This window comes from Hypanus sabinus, chromosome 2, assembly GCF_030144855.1.
Source record: "Hypanus sabinus isolate sHypSab1 chromosome 2, sHypSab1.hap1, whole genome shotgun sequence".
Taxonomy (NCBI): Eukaryota; Metazoa; Chordata; class Chondrichthyes; order Myliobatiformes; family Dasyatidae; genus Hypanus; species Hypanus sabinus.
Genome location: NC_082707.1, coordinates 78127441 through 78144502, shown reverse-complemented (window position 1 = coordinate 78144502; position 17062 = coordinate 78127441). Strand labels below are relative to the sequence as shown.

Below are 17062 nucleotides of genomic sequence, written 5' to 3'. Positions count from 1 at the left end.
AGCTCAGCCAGAATGGTTACTATGATGGCCAGGCACCAAGAATCAGAGAGACCCTTTTTCGAATTTCTTGTTCCTTTGAATTGGTCCAGTTTTTATATTTAAACTTTATGCTTGGTCTGTTCCAGAAGGTGGCATGGTTACTGCCGGGTGAAGGGCACTGGGTTTGCAATGCCATTGCAAGAGGATTAATGAATCAATCTTTAGTCACTATTAACAGTTTTCCACCTGGAGGCAAAGGTTTAATTCTTCCCCAATGCACTTTGTTTGGCTCATTGGAGCTGGCCCCACACCCATATGTCTGAGACTAAATGAGAGCAGACATTGCTACCTTCAAGTCCTGATACTAACTCACATTGACTAATTAAAATGCAACAAAATAAGACTGGGTGCTTACTGAGCAAAGATACAGGAGTTTTTAATTATACTCACATGTTTAAAAAACTGACTCGTTTTGAAGCATTCTTCATTACGTTGTCTAGACATCATTTATTATTAACATTACCCACTGCAGACTCCCTTTATAAAGCTATTTTTCAAAAGTCTCTGCTGTGTTTTGTGGAGACTGTAATAATAGCAGGGTAGTTTAAATAGAAGAGAAGGAAGCCATAAAATGGAGCTTTAAATTAAATACAATATTACACTAAAGAGTTCTGATGGGGAGGTATTTGCATCAGTAGCTAGCAAGATCTCTCTACTGCCTGCCCAGGTTGTTTCTGTTCATATCAAATGCAATAGTTAATTACATTTCCAACCGCCACTCTCCCTTGTTGATTTGTTTCATGTCTAAAGGCAATAACTAATACTGAGGTTATGATACAATGGCGCCTTCCATTTTATTATGCTCTGCCTGACTGAACTTAAACAGGGAGGCTCTGAAGTCCCACAGGCTTCGCCTGCTTTCTGCAGTGGCCTCTTGGAGTTTTGTGCAACCACATTTCTCCTGTGTAGTCCATTACTCCTGCTGAAACCAGTGGATGCAGGCATCAGACCAGGCGGGAAAATCAAAGATATGACAGATATCCTGATTATTTTTTCAGAAACTATTTCTCTTTCAATATTTTTATTAATTCTACATAGAAGAATACAGAGTACAAGAAGATATATAAGTCAATAAAACCTATTTCGAAGGATCAGTAATAGAAACAAGATATCTGGAATTCCACTTCAGGTTGGGTGGCATCCCTGTTTTTCATCAGATTTAATTGGTGCATGTTATATGGATGAGATTTCTCAGGTAATTTGAGCTTTTAAGATTCAAAGTTGCCATATCTTCATTATACTTTTCCTGGCAATCCTTTTGGTAGATTCCCTACATATTTTGTCTGGGTACACACACAGTAAATGTGGAAATAATTTAACCATAGTGATATTTTGATTCAAAGTGCATGTTTTAGTAAATCAACAACAAATTGCAGAAAACTAACAGCGGTCTGTAGGAAATTAACATTGCTATTAATGGTTTGTGAAGGCAGGCAATGCAAGAGGACGAACACTTGGATAATCATTAATATATCCAGAAAGGAATTCGAAAGAAACATTTCCCCTAAAGAATTGTTATGGGATACAACTTTCACCAGGTAGTATAGATGAGAGAAATAACATGCATGCGCTCTTGGGCCAGCTTCAGGAGTGGAGTTGCAGATGAGGTTTAATGAAGTATGATGGTTAGAGGTTGCTGTAGACCAGTGGTTTCCCAACCTGAGCTCCACGGATCCCTTGTATAAGGATCCATGGCATAAAAAAAGGTTGGGAAACCCTGCTGTAGAGCATCAACATGTGGAAAGGCTGTCTGCATCAAATTAACTTTGCATAAGTTGATGTAATTCTATATCGTTAGTGATTTGGCAAAAAACAAAATTCCAGGCTAGAAATTAGCTTGCACTGTGAAAGGCACATTGAACCATGAATGCATGGTGGACAATTGACATTACTGTTAGATTCTATTGCACATATGGGCCAAGGTGTTGGTGGATAAAACATTTTCATGATCTGTGCACAAGAAAGTCTTTCACTCCCCAGTTACTTAGAGATTGCAACAGGTTGCACACTTAGTGAAGAATTTACTGGAGGAAAGAAAAGTGTTAGAGCATGAAGAGAGAGGATTGGGATTTCATGGTTTGATTTGAAGTATCGGGTGTTATGAATGAATTTAATAGACTGATGGGGGTCTTGGGTCATGATTTGCACAGTAGACGGTGGAGCTCATGTGGTTCTCCAACAGAAGATAAACAGAGAACTGAAGGGAGGCCTGGTTATATGTGTCTCCAAGCAGTAGTCAGGCAGATCGATCCTCTTTAGTTTACTCTGATGCAGAGGTCCTGTGTATTGTAATCCTTCTTCTGTGTAAATGTCCTATGGTGATAGAACTAAATTCGTATAAACCTACGAACTGACATCTGTTGCACCATGCACATATCATGTTCATAGTGCTGGGGCCACCTGTAAATGAACCATGCATTAAGTATCCATTATGAACACAGGTGGACTTTTGATAACATTCATTTGCATTGCACGTGTTACTCCTTGCAAAAGAGTTTTTACTTCCCTGCTCCTTTCAATCCTTTTTAATGTTTACTTTTCTTTCCCTCTGTCCTCGTCTTTCATTTTTAAATGAACAAGAGACAGGGCATATTTTTAGGATATTCCTATACATCATCAGTAATAAAATAGAAAAAGCTGGAAATAGTCAAAGTTAAGCAGCATCTGCGGAAAGAGGAACAGCATTAATGTTTCAGGTCACTGACCCTTCTTTGCAAATGGAAAGCCTTCACTTTACATTGACACTCCAATGTGTTTTCAGTGTTTTCTATAGTTATCACAGATAGCCAGCATCTGCATTGTGTTTTGTTTTCCCTGTACATGGCAATATTCAAAAAACAACCACAGGGAAGTCTAACAGAATAAAAAAATATATAGACCAAAGCGCTGTGTCTATTATTTATAAGCATCCAGGCTATATTGCTAAGGACCCATTGGAAACTCCCATTTTCCAAATGGTTGTAATTGAATGAGGCATTGAGAAGAAGGATTTCCCACAGCCGTTAATTGGTTGATTTTGACCTCTACTGACATGTTAAGCAAATTGTTTACCATTTCCAGATTGATGAGGGATTGCAGAAGGAAAGGAAAAAGAAATATCCAATTAAATCAAACATTCTTGGGAAAAGAAAATAAACAGAGAAATGTTAAGGCAACACGAGTGAATCTGCAGATGCTGGGGATAAATAAAAACACAAAATGCTGGCAGAACTCAGCCGGCCAGACAACATCTATGGGAGGAGGTAGTGACGACGTTTCGGGCCGAATCCCTTCATCAGGTGTGAAGTAACATGGGATGGTCAAGGGGGGATAAGAAGTGGGGGGAGGGATAAGGTAGAGAGCTAGGAAGTGATAGGCTGGAGGGAACTGTGCTGGGGGAAGGTGGAGAATTATGGGAAATAAAAGAGAAAGAAAGGTAGAGCTGGGGGGAGATAATAGTGAGGGAGGAAAAAAGAGAGAGAAAGAGAACCAGACTAAAATAATAGTTAGGGACGGGGCTAAGGGGGGCATGGGTATCAATGGAGTTGGATGTTCATGCTGGCAGGTAGGAGGCTACCTAGGCCTGTCTGTCCATAGCCCCCTCTACCGTCAAGATGAGGCCACACGCAGGTCGATGGAGTAATACCTTATCTCCTGCCAAGGTAGCCTCCTACCTGCCGGCATGAACATCCAACTCACAGACCTCCATTGATACCCGTGCCCCCCCTTAGCCCCGTCCCTAACTATTATTTTAGTCTGGTTCTCTTTCTCTCTCTTTTTTCCTCCCTCACTATTATCTCCCCCCAGCTCTACCTTTCTTTCTCTTTTATTTCCCATAATTCTCCACCTTCCCCCAGCACAGTTCCCTCCAGCCTATCACTTCCCAGCTCTCTACTTCATCCCTCCCCCCACTTCTTATCCCCCCTTGATCATCCCATGTTACTTCACACCTGATGAAGGGATTCGGCCCGAAACGTCGTCACTACCTCCTCCCATAGATGCTGTCTGGCCGGCTGAGTTCTGCCAGCATTTTGTGTTCTTGTTTTAGAGAAATGTTAAACTTGTCACTTTGTGTAAATGTTTGATAAATTTCTCAGAGAATCAAGAAGAAGAACTATTTTCCAAGACATGTCTGGAAGATCAACATGTCGCAATCCAAATACAGAAATAGACATTTGCTTTCTCTAAATCTTTTATTCCATACCCAGAGAGTACAGGAGAGCTCATTAAATGTCTGCTTGTATACCATTCTTACACATGGATCACATAGCAGAAAAAGATTCCCTGAGCTCCATAGGTTAAATTACGTCATCATCGTAACTTTTTAAAACAAATTTACCTTCTGATTACTGCACGTAATGGATCATTTCATTCTCTTTTTCAAAAAAAAACCAATAATTCCTTTGAAGTACAAAGTTATTATGCAGCTGTGCTATTGTCCTAACACCTGGAAAGAGAAAGGTTATTTTTCCCAGCTGTTTTATACAAGACTATTAAGATCAAAGACAAGTGAATGTTGAGTTTCATGATGTTCTGTTTTGTATAGTATTAGGAACCTGTGTATAGGATGTGTGCACTGTCATCTGCGTGTAATATTATGGATAACAGATGTTATTGGAAAGGTGATTATGTGGTTTCCTTTATTAGTGAAGGAGTCACATGCAATGAAAATTATTTCAAGATTGTGCTGCAGCACAGAATCCTACTCAGAATTATAGAGCAAGGAAGGTGGTTCTTCAGCATTGCATATCATAGCTACATTATCAACAGTAAAGTTAAATGAATGAAGAGTTTCAGAGCAGAAACTCGCGCAATATTTAAACAATTCTCAGATAATGGCTTAAAGAGCTGTGATCTGCAGGACCACAGAAGGTGGCAAAAGTTGTTCCAGACGTCCGAATAATCTGGATAGTAATAACATAGACTGGAGTACTCTTTACTTCCATGAGGCGTGCCACCTCCTTCAAGTGCTATTGAATAGTTCCAGTTGTATGTCTTTACATATGGGCTTGTAACTATTCCTTTCAAGTTTCTATTCAATATCTTTTTATTCAATGTTGCCATTCAATCAACTTTCAGGCACGGCAATTTTGAATCACAATATTAAAAAAAGTTAATTTTGGAAGTTTTGTAATCTTTGATCTCATAGGCCAAGCTTCAATTTTACACACTCAGGAGTGGGGGGAAGCAGAAGGCAAAGAGGCTTCCATAGCTGTAAGCCTAGAAAAAGAAGAAAAGAGAGTTCAAGAAAGTTCTAAATTTATCAAAATCAATAAAATAGGACAATACAGAAAATGTAACAAAGTGAAAAAGTTTGGAGGGAAGAGAGGGAGAGTACTAAAATGCTGATCTTTCTTTTTTGCTCTGGATAGGTGTTTGAGAGAGGGACTTGTGTAGCCTCACACATTGATCTGAATGCCTCTCTTCAAAGTCAGGAGCATACTCAGACTTAACAGCTTGAGAATTTCACTTCTACCTAGGTTCTTAGCTAAGGGGAATTGTAGTCTTGAGAGAATAGATAGGAGGAGGAAAACTAAATTTATGTTGCATTCTAAACTCATTCTCCAAGTGATCAAAGACTGGCATTCTCTGCATAGAGGCCTTAAACCTGAGGCCTGCTTGAGGTATAAATCCCAAGGTAAACTAATTTTAATGCAGCCTATATATGAATTGTTATGGCACATTAAGCAGTCATGCAAAAACAGCATCCAGCACAGTCATAGATTAGAAATTACTTCTGTGCAATGTAAAGTATCTCTCATGAGCTCATTGCTCTTGAGGTATGATATCATCCACACATGTTAGACACATTCATTTCTCACCATAAGTATGAAGTCCTGCCTCAGTCGGCAATAAAAACTCGTAGAACAGAACAGAACAGAAAGCTAGTGGTAATTTATTAACCCCAGATGCTAAATGTTCCACATGAGAGACTAAGTAAAAATATACCATACAGTTAACTTTTCCATAAATTCATAATTGCATTCAGATTATTGTAAATCAAATCCACATGCAAACAATTTTGATGCATTAAATTACTTATTATAAAAACATTGATAAAACAAGCCAGTTTGTAGAATACTTGCAAATATTTTACACTTCTACACATTTGTCAGGTACACATTAATAAATTGACTAATGATATTCTCAGGAGTATTTGTACAATCTAAATTAAAATATTTTAGAAAATGCTAAAACTATACCAAATGATTTCCTCAGAGGGAAGAGTGTTAAAAGGGCAAGTACATTTATTTATAACCTTTCTATACTGTAAGAATATCTGACTGCAGCATACTATTAAATTAATTATGAAAAATTTTGTATAAACTAGCCACCAAATAACAAATTTGCTGACTGACAACTTAATCTATTTTGACAGCAAGTGGTTGAGGATGAATTTTGGATAGGACATGAATGGAACCGTTTTTTTTCATATTATGCCCTGTGGTTGTTTGTCGACTTGAAGGACAGACATGTGATTCAGCAACACATCAGAACAAAAGTGAAGGATAATTTTAGTCTAACTGCTGTCTAATGCTGCTGTCACTCACTCATTTGACACTCTGCCTGATTTGATTTTCAGAATTCTACTAGGCAGTATGTTAAACCAGAGTAGCAAACATAAGCTACACATTTTGTCTAGAGTTTGCTCTAGCAATGGTACACTTTTGCATATAACAAGTTGAAGTAGTGTTTTTTTTTCAATCCACAACTATAGGCTCTAAAGTGATGTCTTTAACCTACAATATAGGTACCTGGAGTAAACTTGGTCCTTGGTGGTAGCAGAAAACATATAATTGCATGTCCATAACAATTTACACATCATGCCCAGGGATCTTCTTCATCAGCGTCAATGGCAAAGGAAATCAGAATGATTGAAAACCAGGTTAATGATGCATCATGGTTCATTTCTAACCATTGCCAAAGATCTATTTATTTTAAATTGAACAAGTTCTTCTAGAAAATGGAAAACTGAGAAAATACAAACGCCAGAAAGCTGAAGGTAAAACAGAACATAATCAAAAATACATACAAGTCAGACAGCATCTGTGAAGAGAGATACAGAGTTGACAGTTTCAGGTATTTCATTGATGTGCCTACTTTTATTGGAATTTGTCACACTGAAAATTCTCCATAGATGCACTTTTTGGTGAGTATCCACCCTCTCACAATGCATGGAACTGAGTCTCAGCCATCACATTTCTCCCCAGAGATAAATTGAAGTTGACTGCCAAAGTTCATCAAAAGCATTGAACTGAAAAAGTAAGAGACTGCCGATGCTGGAATCTGGAGTACAAAAATGAAGTGCTGAAAGGACTCCACAGATCATTAGAAGAGCTGAGCTGTCCACTACACCATTGGCTACATACTGTACATAATTGGTTTTTTTACAATGGGCTTTTGTTTTTACAAACTCGGAATTTCCAAAAGTACTTTAGAGACAATGCTTTTGAAATGTGGTCATAATTGCAGTGAAGGATATATAATTAATAATATGTGCAGATAAATCGCTGACAAATTAGAATATCATATTAGTCATACAACCTGTTAGTTTTAGGATAACTAATGGCCAAAACACTGCAAATAGCTCCCAAGTTCTTCAAAATAATGCCATGGAATGTTTATGTTCATCTGAGAGAGCAGTTGAACATCTCCTCTGTAAGATGACATGCCAGTGGTTTTCCATGGCACTACTTTTTGATATATGGAGCTTGGGAACACTAAAACACAGATGAAAGTTTATGTATTTATCTTTCACATTTGTTTTGTTGAAAGCAAAACTGTATGCAATGTTCATTGTCACTGGTTAATCAGTGTAATTTGTGCTTGTGTAGCAATCTAATATGGATCATTGATGGAGGCTCATGGCCTTCTAAGTTTATTCCCCTTACGCCATATTTATTTTTCCTGATCCAGTGTTGCCTGAATTTTTTTTCTTTTGGAAACTGAGCACTTATAATCCACTGGATCTTCCAAAGCCTGAAATTTTATCAAAGTTTAAGTGCATCATCGACAATGAAAACATGTGCTTCTCTGATAGAACAAAAAGTGCAGACCTAAGACCCAAAAGAACAATTTAAAAGCCTCTTCATAGATTATTAAACAAGTTTGTATTCAAGAGGTCAGGCACATACTATATTGCTAGGAAAGGAATTTGTACTTAAAGTATTACACTCTCTCAGCTTCCCAGCTCTATGCTGAAAATGTGTGAAATACATGGCTCTAATAAACGCTGGAGATTAAGATTTCTAGTTTCAGATTTGTGACCAAATGGGTATTTAATATGAATGTGGCCTGATTTCAGGAGGAGGAGATTAGAATCACCAAAAATGCATTTCATATACCTTCAAGACGTGCAGAGGTTTCACAAAATAGGTGTGAATTGTCTTATGTGGCTGTTAACAGAATTGAAGCAAGAAATAGAAACAGAGATAAATAAGTTGCTTTGTTGACTGCACTAATGATGTATTATGCCTTTAACTGGATTTGTGAATGAACTGCATATGTTTTAATATTGGCTAAATATTGTGTTTCATTGTATCAATTAGGAATGCAGTCATTTCTGTAGGAAATTGTACTTAGCATGGAAGCTGGAAAAATGGCTACTCCTATCCACGCTCTGTTTACAAAGAATGCACGTACATAACCCATAGTTTTGTATCATATATTGTGCTTAAGCATACAGAGATATATAGTTTTCTCTCACCAACAATCCTCAGTTGTCCTTATTCATGATTGGGGATAACATTTCATGCAATTCCCAGCTTCTATTGTTTTTCAAATATGTAGAGTTAGAACTCAGGGGAGTTGAATTATTTCACATTCTGTTTATTGATTTGTCCCTGAATCATATGGACCTGAGCTTAGGAACACCATTAGTTTTCCAAAACACTAGAAAATCTACAGATTCTGGAAATCCAAATCAACACAAGCAGGCCAGGCAGCAACTATGGACAAGAATAAACAATCAGCATTTTGGGCTGAGACCCTTCATCAGGACTGAAATTTATTGGTTTTCCAATATTGTTCATTCTCTTGCTTTCATTTTGGTTGGGTCTTTGACCACCTGGAGCAAAACAGTTGAAGCTAATTCTATAAGCAACTGATGTTTACACAGATCAACTCTCCTGCACAAGTAACCACACAGAAAACAGGAATAAATTTTCCTTAACTCAGAAATACAGAGATACCTAGCTGAGCATAGCATTTTTGCACTGATCGGGGACTTTCATTTCAATGGGTGCTCGTACTGAGACATCAGAAGATATAAATAACAGCTCTAAATGGGATTGGAAAGATTAATTACAAATTTTAACAACATATATATTAAATACAAATATCAGCAAAATGAAAAAATATTAGTAACACTGAAACAGTGAAAGAATATTCAGTGCATTCTTAAAAGTGTGACATTTAATCATAGTATTTATTCACAAGGCACTTTTGGTTACCAATTCATTCTTTGTCCTTCATTGGAACTGAATTTCAGAAATGGCATCAACATGCTTGTTTCATCATGTCACACATATTTGGTTCAGATTTAAAAGAAAGAGTTTTTACTCCTGTAAATTTATGATTTTAGGACTAAGTGATGAAAAAAATCAAATCGTCATTATTAGCACGCTAATGTCAAAGAACGCATTCATTCTCTCGACAAATTTAGGTCAGCTGCCACATTGTATTTCCATAGCACATCAGAGTAAATGGCCTATGGTACTTTTCTACATCCAGTGATGTAATCTGCATCAGATCAATAGATTTTCATTTCATTAGACCAGCATACATCAAATCTATACTATTGTTTATGGAGGGCACCTGAGTTGCAACTGAAACCCATCTACGGCTCTGTCATGGATGTATTCCATTTTCCCATCGGAGAGGTTGGCCAATATTCCATATAACATATGCTGTCCTTTTTTATTTTTCTTTCAGCTACAGCTAAAATCTCAGAGCCAAAGTAATTTGTTTATTATGTGCTTTCTCTTCAGAATTATCAGCAAGACCATCGTGAGTTTGACCCATGCAAAATGTCATTTTTTTCAAGGTATGGAGATGAGTGTTAAGCTTATCCATAGATAATGAAGTGGCTTACTATATTTTTATGATTCTGTTTTACAAAAACTATTGCTTAAAAAAGGAGAATTTGCTGTAGGAAAACAACGTAACTTCGTAAAGAAAGGGGCTTCCCTTCGTCCACTATCAACTCTGCCCTCCATCACATCTCCCGTATTTCACACACCTCAGCCCTCACCCCATCCCCCTGCCAGCCCACCAGGGATAGAGTACCCCAGACCTCACCTATCACCTTACCAGCCTACAGATCCAACGTATAATCCTCCGCAACTTCTGCCACCTCCTACGGGATCCCACCACCAGCCACATCTTCCCCTCCCCCAACTCTCGGCTTTCCGTAGGGATCTCTCTCTACACGACTCCCTTGTCCATTCATCCTCCCCATCCCTCCCCACCGACCTCCCTCCAGACACTTAGCCCTGCAAACAGAAGAAGTGCTACACCTGCCCCCACACTTCTTCCCTCACCACCATCCCAGGCCCCAGACAGTCCTTTCAGGTGAGGCACCACTTCACCTGCGAGTCAACTGGGGTGATATACTGTATCTGGTGCTCCCAATGTGGCCATTTATACATTGGGGAGACCCGCCGCAGACTGAGAGGCCTTTTCGCCAAACACCGGCGCTCAGTCCTCCAGCAGTGGCAGGATCTCCCTGTGGCCACACACTTCAATTCCACAGACCACTCCCACTCCGACGTGTCTGTCCATGGCCTCCTCTACCGTCAAGATGTGGCCACACACAGGTCAATGGAGCAATACCTTATCTCCCGCCTAGGTAGCCTCCTCCCTACCGGCATGAACATTCAACTCACAGACCTCCGTTGATACCCCTGCCCCCCCTTACCCCATCCCTATCTATAATTTTAGTCTGGTTCTCTTTCTCTCTCTTCCCCCCCCCCCACTACAATCTCCCCCCAGCCCTACCTTTCTTTCTCTTTTGTTTCCCATAATTCTCCACCTTCCCCCTAGCCCATTTCCCTTCAGCCTATCACTTCCCAGCTCTCTACTTCATCCCTCCCCCCACTTCTTATCCCCCCTTGACCATCCCATGTTACTTCACTCCTGATGAAGGGCTTCGGCCCGAAACATCGTCACTACCTCCTCCCATAGATCCAGTCTGGCCTTCTGAGTTCTGCCAGCACTTTTTGTGTTTTTTTATCATTTTTAAGTGATGTTAAGTGTATCACCTCTTCATGGCTAAAGGCAATTTGAAATAGATAAAATAGAATTTTTTTCTAACAGTATTTTATGGGTACAGCAAATGGACACAGGATCTCAAACCTAAGATGAAATCTAGAACTGATGTCTGGAAGTCACAAATGAATGACTGGGTGCTCAAACTAAATACCTGGGGAAGCAATGGAGGTGAATAGTTTGGAACTGGAAAGAGAAGTGGGGGTATTGTAAGTTATTTTTGGATGAATGAAGTAAGATGGGCCAAGGGATGTCTTCCTTTTGAAATGCTGAAGATTATCCAATCCAACTTTAGATAAAATTGTATTTTCTTAAGTAGAACTGATTACATAGTGGAATCTTTGTGGAACTTATCATCTATCACATGTAATGACAGCTTAAGCTTGAGCTTGGAAAACATTAGATGATTTGAATAACAGCAGCTGGTTTGTAAAAGATTAAAGTTCTCAAGCCACTTAATAATTTGGCACTTGTGTTTTCTTTTATTAAATTTTATGTAGTCTTTCAATTGGATTAGATTCCTCAAATTTGTAACAGACACAAAGGAGACAGTAGTCTCCACTGTTCCTGGTGCTAAAAGAAATTGATTATTAGAGTATATAAGTACTATAAATCAGTGGTTGGGCCCCAGCTGGGGTAGCTTTCAATTTGGTGTATTGCTTATTCAGAATGATGCAGCCTTGGGGAGGGTAGAGAAAAATCTACCAAGAAAATATTCAGATTTCAGAGATTTGGAAGGATGTGGTTGTTTTGCCTCAAGCAGAGGAGGTAAAGAGTAGAATTAAGGGAGATTTTCAAGAATATTCAGAGTTTTGATAGACAAAATGAGAAAAAAATTGTTTTAATTGTCAGGTAAGTTTGTAAGCAAACCCTCTATTTGAAGGTGATGGGCATAAGAACAATGGAGGAAATGAAAAATATTCTTTTGATGTAATTTATTAGCGTTTGGAACTGATAGTCTCAAAGGGTAATGGAAGCAGGCTCAATAGTATCTTCACAATAGAAATGGCCATATAGTTAAAATAGACGTTCACAGAAACTTGTAAAAAAGAGAATGGGAATAGGATTAATTGGATAGCCCTTACGAAGAAACAGCAAACAGAGGAAGCGGTGAATCACCCGCTTCTATAATCTTGTGTTAATCTTAAATAGTGCCAGGTTGTTCCTTCCACTCTGAATTTCTCTCCTACTTTTTGGAGGACTAATTTGGCCCTGATTCAACTCTTCCGCTAGAGATCCCAGCTAAAGCTGATAACCCACCTCAAGAGTGTCCTAAAAAGTGCACGGTACAGTTTGTTGTACATGGATAATGTATTCACAGGAAAAACATAAATTTATTTTTGATTATTGTAGTGACATTAAAGAGAATCTAAAGTACAATAGAAAATGAATATTAAAGACCATGCTCCAAACCACTGCTGGAGACACAGTAGATTGAGAAAGCACATAATTTGTCATATAAATCCATAATGGTGTGAGAAATAAAGACATTACACTGCCGATTAATTTACAATGAGTAAAGAAACCAAAGTGGTCCCAAACCTTCTTCTTTACCTCTTTATTATTGACTGCACTATGATCTCATGTAGACCAGTTTCCTCAATATTAGTCATTATAGTTATTCTTATCTTCCTCTTACATGCTCCTACATTCCAAAGTAAGCCAGTAGGTATCATTCAACTTACAGAAAAGAAATTATTGCCATGAAGAGGAAGCCGAGTCAATTTACCAGAATGATGGATGAAATGCAAGATTATAGAAGATAATACAAATTGGTATTTTTCTCCTTGGAGCACAGAAGTTAATGAATGACCACCTTTGAAGGGGCATCTTAAACATTGGCAAGGTGTATTATAAACAGTAATAAGCTTCACACAAGTACAAATAACTTACTTATGGCCCGTTTCCATATCAATTTTTTCTGACCAGTAAGGGTTGTTAGCCCTGAGCTGAACCTCCGACCCTAGAGGACTGGTGGACCACTTTTAGTCTGGCCTCCACCCTTTGACCTGTTTGGTATGGGTGACCCCATCAAGAATCAAAGCACAAGGTCCTAACTCCAACCAATATAGCTCTCTGGGTCACTGCGGCATGCAAGCCTCCAAACCCTATGACAAAGTTGTGGTCCTCTTGGAGGAAGTACAAATAAATATAGTTAATAACATGGATGGGATCCATTATCCTGATTGCCAAGCATTTCCCCACAAATTAAGCATGGCTCCCAGTAGAGTTTTACAACAGTAATATCAATGTCTGCTGCTCACACAGCACAGGCAAATTTAATTTCCATGCTACTACACCTGATTGCAGTAAATTTAGAGATTTTAAGAGCTCTACAGGGATATTTGGCAGCTATTTTCACATTTCATGAAGATAGAAAAGTTGAATTAACTCACTGAAGTTGTAAGGAGCAAGTGTGCTTTAGAGTGAGAGCTGAATTAGAAATCAAGTGAAATAATCAGGACATGAAACTTGTACTAAAAGGAGGGGGGGTGAAGAAAATGAGCCTTCTGCTATTTAAACATCTGCTAGTTTATTTGTAATTATTCAGTGGATGGATCATATACGGCATTATGTTCAGTGTTGGGATTTTGAAACAGGTCTAATTTTTAGTGCTGCGTACTGCTCTTACAATAGTAAAGTGCTGCTGAATGGTCATTTCTTATTGATTGCTTTGCCATATAATAGCCTTCAACACCAGTTTCACAGTAATTAAGAAAGGCCCTTGCACCCTTAGTGGGCAAAAGGTCAACATCAAGAGCTGATTGGTCATCCTCAGAATTGAGATTTTACATAGGCGAGCCTAAGTTTCGACATGCTTGCAATTCTAGAGAAACAGCAGATTTCTTTTTTACATCTGAAGATCCTGTGTGATTGTGTATGAAGAATGTTCAGGGTACTGCTGGTGCTTAATGTATGTACTTGTGTCTGTGAATTCAACTTGATATGGAGTTATTTATTTTCAGGCATCTGCTTTCATAATTTGACAAGAAGGTTATGAAGTTTTGAATAAGCTCTAGTTGCAAAAAAAACCCAGTGTGAAACCTATCCCTTGAATGCAGTGGTCACGCAGAGTTGCAATACATCTTGTTGTTTTTGGCAGTTTTCAGATTTCCCTGACAGATTGTCAAACATTGATACAAAAACCAATGAGACTGGTAACAATCAAGCTTTTGTTTGGACTTGGTTGTCCCTTTGTTCTCCAGTTCTTGGCCTGTCTTGACTCATCATTGGCCAATAGCAAGAAATGATGATCTGTTCTTCGGCCTCCCAGCAAACAACCTGTGCAGCAATGTAAGATGAATGACTATTAATGGTATAATGATATTCTCCATTCCAGTAACCTTGCTGCAACAGAAATTAGGAATTGCATGTATGTCAATTGAAACCAGCAGCCCCTTACTTGCTACTGTAAGTTCACTGTTTAAGTTCAAGTTTAGTTAGCATTCAACCATACATGAATACCCATGAATATGCAAAACAAAACAACATTACTCCAGGGCCAACAGTCATACACAGTGCAAGACACATATAGCACATATAAGACAGCAAGCATATATAAAATAGCAAGTGCATGTAAGACAGCAGTAAAATGCAGTCACACAAAAAATATCTAGCCAAAGTCCCTGAGTCCACGAATGTTGCAGCAGTCTACAGTTTGTCTTCTGCCGAGCTAACGCTGAGGGGCAGTAGCAACTACAGCATAGACACCGTGCCTCCATTGCCTACCCCTGGGTGACTAAATACAGCCGACACTGCAGCTTGAGGACTAGTCATCGCTACGACTGAGGCCACACAGCTCCCCACCATCCACCCACACCATTCACCAATACACCAATGAATTGCACTTGTGACATTACACAATACCAACGTCCAAGAGGGCCTTGTGATCACAAGAAAAGCGACTAAGATGATCACTCATCTTCGCCTGCACACCTCCTTCACACACCGACAGCCCTCTGTCACTGGTAGTGTCACAATCTGCACTAAGTCCAACTCTTTCAGTTACCCTGCCAATGAGCACCTCACCAATGGGGTACACCTGCAGCACTTTAAGTTCTTAACATCCAGCAAGGTCTTGCTGTCATAAAAAATATGACTAAAAACGACAAAAATTTTGGTAATTTCAGAATTTCAATAATTCTGACCCTGTAGAAGCCGTTGCATCCAAGCGCACAGCCATCTTACCAAAAAAGCAATTGTACTGCTGTACAATAGTCCATATTTCATGAAGATTGTAATTATTGGAAGTTGTGTACTCTGTTAAAAGGATTGAAGCTTCTATTTTAAATGGAGGAAGAAGCTGTGTAGCAGTAAATATAAAAACAACTTTTGTATAAATTAATAACATCCATGTGAACTAATTTTCACATGGGCTAGGCGACAAGTAAGTGGGTAGATGATAAAAAGCAGCACTCAGCCACATAATCTTAGGACAATGTAATCCCCTGTGCGCCCCCACCAACCAAAGCTCGACTAATTCTTCCCTGCCAAAGTCTTTCCCAACAGACAGGAAGTCACATCTGGCCAAAGAGTGGGAGCAGAACGTGGGTGTCAGGGGGCTATTGCTGGTGGTCCAAAGGATTCGGTCCAAAGTTTTGGTTTGCAGACATCCAGGTAGCAGAGCCACCTTTCCAAAATGAGTAAATGGCTACTTGTAGCATATAAACTTGTGACAGATATGATCAAGCCACTGTTATTTATCTCTGACCACAGCTCAGGATGTCCAGTTTATGTATGGGCCCTTGTTGTATTGAGCCAGATCCAGACTATACTAAGTATCAAAATATTTTTGCAGATATTTACTCAGACTCTGCATCCAATTATGATAAAGTTAACAGGATGAGAGCAGATATCCCATTGCATCAGCCGATTAAAGGACTGCTTCTTCCATTTGTTCAGCTGCTGAGTAAAGTCAGCCGGATCAGTGTGACTGGATGTGCAGCCTATTTTAACCATCCAATCTATCACTCATTAGGTTTCAGGCAGATTTAACATTACTGCTCAAATGCCAAAGTTTAATATTTCACACTGTTTTATCAGACAAAGCAAACTTTAATAAAGTGACTATCTTGCATCCATCTAACATCATTCACCATATAAGGAAGCCCGAAAGCATTTCGCATACAGTGAGATTTACATCATTGCAGCAACAAAAGGAAATTCGGCAAACAATTCATATTCAGCAAGATCCCACACACAACAGCTTTCAGTTTTAGTGATGTTTGTTAAGAGCTCAGTGTTAGGCAAGTTGCCAGATCCCCCTGATCTTCAGTGAAAAGTATGCAGTCTTTATTGGCCATCTGAGAATGCAAGTAAGGTCCTAGGTTAATGTCTTATCCTAAAGAAGACAATACCAACAGTGCAGAGCTCCCTCAGTACTAACCTGGAGGCTAGGTGGAGTTTTGTTTTTAAGTCTCTGGGGTAAAATCTAAACTGTTGACTTTCAGAAGCAAAAATGCTCCCAGAGTTAAGGATGAATGACAAAGTGAAATATGGGTTCTCTTCCCTGCAGCCAGAAAATTATAGATATTTATCACTGCAGCCTAATTGACTTCACAGTTATCAAGTAGCTGTATTGACCATATTGACAAGATTTTCTTAAGTATCTTATTTATAACATTTACATATTATAAGTACTAATATAGACCGAAGTTAAACATAGCATTTTTAAGAAACTAAACATCCCAATTATTGTGACAAGCTGCTAGCAGTGCGATTTCAGACGTCATCTCAATACTTTTCCCTTTCCTGGCTTTTTTGGTACCATGTACAG

The 17062-nt window shown here is 38.8% G+C and overlaps 1 protein-coding gene across 1 annotated transcript in view; it reads left to right on the top strand.

The window, feature by feature from the left end:
* The window catches only part of ppp2r3a (protein phosphatase 2, regulatory subunit B'', alpha), a 343519-nt gene that overhangs the window by 91043 nt on the left and 235414 nt on the right, over positions 1 to 17062 (top strand). The window contains exon 3 of the mRNA XM_059948908.1: positions 10008 to 10063. The gene's annotated coding sequence lies outside the window, so the exon portion shown is untranslated. The remainder of the gene's footprint in view (positions 1 to 10007; positions 10064 to 17062) is intronic.